Genomic DNA, 8205 nt, shown 5'->3' on the forward strand with positions numbered 1-8205 from the left:
GGGCCTCTTCAGATCAGATATTGTTACCCTATGTACATATATAACTATACAACTGGTGGGATTCTACATCATGCACAAACAAAAGAATGAGCAATTATACTCCATTATATATGATTATCAAAATGCATTCTACAGTCATGTATAACCAATTAAAACAAATGAATTTTGTTTTAAAAAGTAACATAGAAAGTGAATTGATCTACTACAGATTGTAGGAGGTTTTCTCCCAGGATTTTAAATGTCCTTTTCCTTTGTATTCAAGCACTAAATATATATATTTTTTTTTGCAAAAGTTGGGGCTAAAATCACTTGGAATGGAACCACCATATAACCCCCAAAAGTTGGAGTAGAAATCCCAACAGAGGCGAGAAAGGGCAGATGGTAGGAAGAACAAGAGTTGGCTAGAACAGCAGCAAGGAGAAGCTGCCTAGGGCAGGGAGATTTCCAGGCCTTCTTGTCATTCTCCTCTTGCTGTCTGTGTTTGTTAACCATTTAATGGGTCATCTCCAGGAGACACTATAGGCTAAAAGAGATAGTGAGCCCCAAATCAGCTCCCAGACCTGCTTCTTCCTGGCTGTGTAATATCAAGCAAGCCACCAACTCTAGAGCTTCAGATACTCACAGAATCACAGTGTCTATTTCTCAGGGATTTGTTGCTGGAAGACATGTAGGAAAAGGCAGAGAGAACTAGAATACACTCAGCAAACATCAACACGGCTTCTCACAGATCCTGGTAGCATGACAATTATCTGACTTCACCAAGATTTTCAGTGTTTAAACCAGGACAATCTTGGGCAAATCACAATGGCTGGCTTCCCTAGTTCTAGACATCTTTGGTCTACACAGCCCTATTCCTAACCCTAACACCTGTGCAACTCATGGTGAAAAGTGAAGCCAGGCACAATGGTAAAGACAGCCAGAGAAGGAAAGCTCAGGGGAGGTAGGGGATGGAATACTGTGGGAAAGCTGCCTGAGGGTGAGGAGTCTGAGTCAGGTGGATGGGGAGAAGAGGCCCCAAGTGGGGCCTCTTCAAGAGCCTTCCCTGCAGACTCTAGAGCCTGTGCCCCCTCTCCATGTGCAGCAAGGCCTTCCTCCACCACTCACTTCCAAGCCCACTTGTAAAGAATGCCCATAATTAACCTCTTCTCTATCCTTTCTAAATAAATAGGAAACTCCTTGATGTTAGGTCCAAAGCACATGAACCAGAAGCCCCTTACCTCCCCCAAAAGTGCCTATCCGATTGCTGGGCAAAGTCAACCAATAGCAGAGACCCGCCCACCTAGGTTAAAGTGAAGGCCAATGAGTGGACATCTGGGAAAATCAAGAGCTTGGGCAGCATATGTAGCAACCCTTACTGAGCTGTTTGAACCCTGCTCATTTGATGTTTACAGCCCTTGACCATAATTGGGGAACATGGAGGCTAGCGTGGTTAGTGTTGTTTCGTGGCAATGGTTACAGCATTGAGAACTATAAGTGCTGTGGGTTTTTAGAGAGAAAAGTACCTGGAGAAGACTTCACAGAAACAAGGTCCTGGCCCAAGCCAGCCTCGAAGGATGTGCTGCATGCATCAGGCCACGTGTGCTGGGACAGGGGTTTGGGACTAGGGAGAGACCAACCAAGGCCTAGAAGAAGAAATGGACACCATGAGGAGGGGATGGAGGGGCTATAGCCCTCCTGCCTTGAAGGAGAAGGTGGGGAAAATTGGAGCTAAGTTTGTGACTCATGGAAGGTACCAGCAAAGCCTTGGAGAGGAATGTTTTTTCAAGACTCACCCAAGTGTGTATTTGTCTTCATGCTGACTAGAGGAGGCCATGTTAAACTGGATAAAGTAAAAGAGGAAGCCCCAGACAGCAGAGTGTAGAAAGCTCCTTTTGATCTCTAGCTGTGACCAGATGTCAACATCCAATACCAACACCTCAGTCTACCTCCTGTTGGCTGGATGGCCCCTAATGGGCCACTGTCCCTCCCTGGAAGGGTGGGGATGGGGAGGTAGGATACCCTGATAATACAACTAACCAAGGATTTGGTAGATGGCAGCTATCCCCTCTTCCCTCTAACAAGGAAAAAAAAATGATTTAAAATTAAGCAGGAAGTTTTGCTTGTCCTGAAGGAGATGTTTAACCTCAGATCATCATAAGAGGATGAGGAAATTTGCTGGGCCAAAGCACTGTCCCTGAGGTAAACCCCTCAACTTGTGCTACAACACGGAGCAGTGGTTTCAAACTTGCTGCACAGTGCGATAAGCAGGAGAGCCCAATACCACTCCTGCCTGCTCGCCCCCACCTCCCAGGCACTGGGAATTACTGGTCTGGACTTTGGAATTTTTCAAAGGTCCCAAGTGGGCAGACAAATTTGGAGACCACTAGCCTGGAGGAAACAAGACAAACAAAATGACCTTTTGAGATTCCATTGGGTCCAAGGTCAAAATCATGATCATCATCATCATCATCATCATCATCATCATACTAGCCAAACATTTATTGAGTGCTTTTAGTGGGCTGAGAGTGGTTTCAATAAATCTAAATATCAACACCATAAGGAAGGTATTTCAATTGTCCTCATTCTACAGACAGGAAAAGGAGACCAGAGATAAAGCAACTTGTCTAAGAACACACAGAAGAAAGTGGTGGTATGACTTGAACCCAGGTATTCCTCCTCCAGAACCCACCAGACTGCCTAGAGGAGGGGGTCCTTGGAGAGAAATGTGCCGCCGCTTCCTCTCCTCCCCTTCTCCACTCACCGCCACCAGCTAGTGCTGAGAGCCACGGCCGAGTCTGTATGGCCCCTGGCATTTTGCCAGCTGTATCAATCTACACAAGTTGTTTGTCACCCCCCCCCCCCCCCCCGGTTATTTTGCTGTAGCCGGACTGCGGCAAGCTAGCACTCTCCTTAAAATGAAAGTGAAAAGTCAGTTGAGGGCTTCAACTGGCCCCACCTGCCTCCCAGACACTGAAACCCAGGACTGCCAAGAGGGTGAGGCCCAAGCCATTATCAGCCACCCAATCGCAGGCTTAGCAGCAGCTGGAGGCAGAGTTTGAAAGGAACTGTTGGTGTGGCCAGGAGAGGCAGCCCCCACAGCCCCATTCCCCACCTCACGCTGCATCTCCCAGGGTCTGGATGGAGGTGAGTATCACAGGGGTGTGATAGAGGCGTGGGGGTGGAGAAAGGGAGGAAGAAAGAATCTCACTCCTTGGCCCCACCTTGGAGAGAGGGGTAAAGGGGAAAGTAATGGGGCCTTTATTCACCTAGAAATTAGAGCTTTTTGACCTGTGGTCAGCAGAAGAAAGACAGTGATATGACGCAGATGGGGAGAACAGCTTCCTGGACCGAACAGAAGTTCTTAGCCATGGCTTCCCACACTCAGACCACTCTTCTCCCTGCATGGAGATGAACTCACCAGCCCTGTGTCTTTATTTTACAAGGAGGAAATAGGTACAAAGAATGGGGCTTAGTCAAAATTACAGGAAAGGTTGATGGTGCAGCTAGGACTGAAGTTGGGTATCCTCTCTCCCAACCCCAAAAGAATAGGAAGGCTCTGAGAAAGCCCCAGGCAGCCTCTGCCCCTACAGAAAGGGGCAGATGGAGCTCCACCTCCAGTCCCCAACAGGCCCTGCAAACAGGAACATCCCTGGAGATCCTCTTGATTTCTTAGTTAGAGTGGGTGTAGGGGGCACCAACCTAAGCCTCAAGTTTCTCCTCAGGACCTGCAAAGAAGCCAGGACCTCACCTTTAATATTCCTTTGACTAACACCCCAGGATCAGCCTGGAAGCTGAGGATCAGGCCCTCTCCTTCCTTCCCAGCAAACGTAATAGGTGCTCTTGGGCCTGGACATTGTCTAGAAGCCCTCACAAGCAATCAGAGCAGCTCCCCAAATTCCCATGGTGAAGGTCCAGAGAAAATATTGTTCCAGACATTTTAAGGCCCTTGCATCCAACATGTGAAAGTCATGACTCGTTATACACCCTTTTATAAAGCTGGCAAACATCTCATGTCCCAAGGCAAAGGGAGCAACTGAGCAGGTGGGGACACAAAGGAAAATAGGGCTGCGGGTAAGACTCAGGTTGAATTCCAAGAAAAATACTGAGGTCTCAACAGAGGAATGGGGTTGTCTGGGCAGAGTACACTTCCATCTGATGGATCAAGAGGACAGACTCAAGGTTACAGGGCTAGTTGATGGTAAAGTAGGGACCAGAATTCTCAGTTCATGCCTCACCTTGCCAATGGAGGGAGAGAATGAAGTGCTATACAGACATGAAGAATTAACAATTTATCATTATTTCCTCCATTTAAAGAACAGAAAGGTTCCCAAAAATGGTGATCAATGGAAATGACCCAGGATTGTGCTTTACAATGTACCAAGAGTTAAATAGATGGCATCACTTAATCTGCACAACCACATTTTACTGATAATTTTTGGGTGGAGATGGGGATGGCCCAGCAGCCCACTCACTGGGTTCAGATCACACCTGGGCCACCTGATTCCAAAGCCTGAGAACTTGTCACTGAACTCTATCACTTTCTGCTTTATGGGGCAATTTAGGAAGGTTTTAGAATTTGACTGCTGGAGTGTGAATCCTGGCTCTACCCCTTACTAACTATATGAAACTCCAAAAGTTCATTCATCTCTCTATGCTTGTTTTCTGATTTGTGAAGTTCAGGTCCTGGTACTGCCTACCTCACAGGGCCATGAAGACCAGATGAGTTAAGTTAACTCAGCAGAAGTTCTTAGCACAAGACCAGGCAAATAACAAGAGAGCATCTATTTCAGCAATTGCTCTGTTGCCACACAAAGCAAATTTCTATCAATGGAACCATTTTCCATCTGGTTTCTCTTAACAAGTTACAGCATCATTATGAGGAGGAATACACAGCCCTGTGACACAGGATGCCAAAATGCTTTTCTCGAATCATCTATGTAAGTAAACAGGGCAGTGTTCTGATAAGTTTGTAATAAGTCAAAAGACTGTCATTAACTGCAAATGCCCCTGTCTCCAAGCTGCAGTCAGGGTATATAGCTGGGAGTGGCCTTGCTTTTCTTCTTCTTGCTTATTATTTAGGAAACTTGTTTGTGCCCTTAGACCAACATCTCCATTTCTCCCACAACCAGCTTTGTTCCTATGAGTTCAACTTTTTTTTAGATCCACCTCCTACACTATTTGTCTTTCTCTGTTGGGTTTATTTCAGCAAACATAAAAGCCTCCAGGCCCATCCATATTGTCACAACTTGTAGGATTTTCTTCTTTTGTGTAACTCATGAATATTCTATTGTATATTATATATACCACATTTCCTTTATTCACTCATTTGTCAATGTATACTTTAGGTTGATTCCATATCTAGACCACTATGGATAATTCTGCAGTGAACTCAAGATACTTATTTCATTTCCTTGGATTCATAACCAGAAATGAGATAGCTAGATCATATGATAGTACTATTTTTAAGTTTTTGGGGAACTTCTATATTGTTTTCCATAATAACTGTGCTGTACCCATTTATTTACATTCAAACCAACAGTGTCCAAGGATCTCAACATTGCTAACCATCAGAGAAATGTAAATGAACCTCACCCCTGTTGGGATGGCTACTATCAAAAAGATAAGAGATGAGTATTGGTGAAGGGTGTGGAGAACAGGGAACGCTGTTCGGTGAGTTTGTTTTTGAGAGGTAAGGCCATAGCTTCTCTGAGTGCAGGTCACAGGGGGACAGCTCCACATACACCCCTCCCTCTCTGTATAAGATGACTACAGGTAAGCCTTTCACTGTAGAGCTAGAACATTCTCTGTTGAAGCCACAGCTATGTGTTGTGGTTTTCTAGTCTGGGAAGTCTATGCCTCTCTGGCAGCTATGTTTACTCAACGAAGAGTTTCTGTGATCACCATAAGGAGTGTCCTCTCTTTCTGTTTATCTGACATCCTTTGTCAGTCCTTTATACTAGTGAGAACAAGACTTTGTAAGGAAGGTACTCATATATGTACTCCTTTGCCATTTTGTCCATGGTCTCTCTCTCTCTCTCTCTCTCTCTCTCTCTCTCTCTCTCTCTCTCTTTCTCTCTCTGGTACCAGGGATTGAACCCAGGAGTGTTTAACCACTCAGCCAAATCCCCAGTCCTCTTTTTTATCTTTTATTTTGAGACAGGGTCTCGCTAAGTTACTTAGGTTGGCCTTAAACTTGTGCCTCCTGCCTCAGCCTCCCAAGTAGTTGGGATTACAGGCATGCACCACCTCAACCGACCTTGTCCTTGCTCATGGTTTCTGCTGCTTATTTGCCCCACATCTGCCAGCAGCCTCCCTAGTCCTTCACTGAATCTTCATTCTATCCAAGTCATCACTTGCTGCATAAAAATGTTTCAGTCAATGATGATGTTGGTCCCATAGGTTATAATGAGGCTGAAAAGCTCCTATCTCCCTAGTGATGTCGAAGCCATCCTAATGTTGTAGTGCAATATATTACTCATATATTTTTGGTCATACTGTTGTAAACAAACCTACTGTGCTGCCAGTCATATAAAAGTATAGCACTGCAATTATGTAGTGTGTAGTACTTGACAATGATAACAAACAACTACTGGTGTATGTATCTACTCTACTTTTATCATTATTTTAGAGTGACTTCCTTCTAATTATAAAAAGAAGTTTACTATAAAACAGCATGCCACATTACAGAGGCACAGTCCCCCACATCCCCTGTTCACTGTGTCTCACTGCATCGCTCTCTCTCGTGCTTGATTTAATCTCATGTTGTTTAGTTCATCGTGGCCCTGGAAGCCATCAGATAGATAATATGCTGTATGTATAATGAATAGCCTGTGTGTGTGGTAGGCTACACCATGTAGGTTTGTGCAAGTACACTCTGTGATGTTCACACTATAACAAAACCACCTAAAGATGTATTTCTCAGAATCACATGGCTCTTCTGGATGTGCCTGGATTCTGTCCACAGACAGGGCAGGGTGGGGGGCTGTTACCAGGTCACTTGAAGTTCTTCATGTGTTATCCTACCTTAGTGTTTGAAGGTTCCACCCCACCTCATATCAAACATGCTAACAAATACCCCCTGCATACCTCCTTTTTCACTATAAAACATCTGAATTTTTATAAATGTTTGGAAAATATTTGATGACAAGCTATTTTATTAAAAATAGCTATTTATTATTATTATTTGACTACAAGGTGTTATCATTATATTAAAATTTAGCTGTAATTTCTCGACAATTTTAGACATGTTTACAATTACTTGAAAAGCAAAGAAATCTAACACACATTTTTGCAAAAGTGGTGCGATTTTCATGAATCTTTAATGCCATCAATTAGAGAAATGGATGTATGTCATTCAAAGTGCCCAGTGGGTAGAGGCTCTGCCCACCCCCAACCTTGGAACTCTCAGTACTTCCTCCCCAGGGTTCCCCTGCAGGCTCAGGCCTGGGTTCTGTGGGTGAAAAGGACTGTGGGTAACCCACTAGCCTCAGAGATAGACACAATGACAATGGAATCCAGAATGAAAACTCTCCATGTCTGAAACATGGGCATTTTATTAAAGATACATGAAGAACAGAGAATTCCTTTCTTGGGGGCAAAAAGGGACAAGTACTGGTCATAGGAGATCCAAGCACCATCAGGAAGTGGGGACCAGGGAACCCTTATCTAGAAAGGTAGGGAGAGAGCTGATTGGGGCTCTCCTAAGACAATAGAATATGTGGCTGGGTAGGGACACCTCTCAATTCAGTCTCCACACAATCGACTTCTTTCTCCAACCTCTCTAACTGTGTTTGGACTCAGTATTTCTAGCACACATCAGCCTACACTCTCCAGGGAGGCCAGAGCTGAATCCATGCAACAACCTTCATTCAGCCTCACCCAGAACTGTGCCATTAAATCTCAATGTGCATGACCCGCCAGCCATGGTTTCTATTGCTCCCAACTATGACCAGAAAAGTCAGCTTCAGAAACCCAGCAGGGGGCTTCTAGGTCACCTAAATTATCCCCTCATGCCACAAGTGGGAAAACCAAACCACAGACTTATGCAAAGTGGCCCAATGGGAGGTGTCCAGCCCTCTCTCCCTTGTAGCAAGCGACCTGTCTTCTAGCACAGTAGCTACTGTCTGCTGAGCAGTCACTTTGCTCTAGGCCTCTGCTTTCTCACATTAATTCTTATAACTTCCTGATAAGGCCATTATTTTAACCATCCAAAATGGAAAACTGAGA

This window comes from Marmota monax, unplaced genomic scaffold, assembly GCF_021218885.2.
Source record: "Marmota monax isolate L192 unplaced genomic scaffold, Marmota_monax_Labrador192_F-V1.1 WCK01_AAM20220418_F8-fsc00012, whole genome shotgun sequence".
Lineage (NCBI taxonomy): Eukaryota > Metazoa > Chordata > Mammalia > Rodentia > Sciuridae > Marmota > Marmota monax.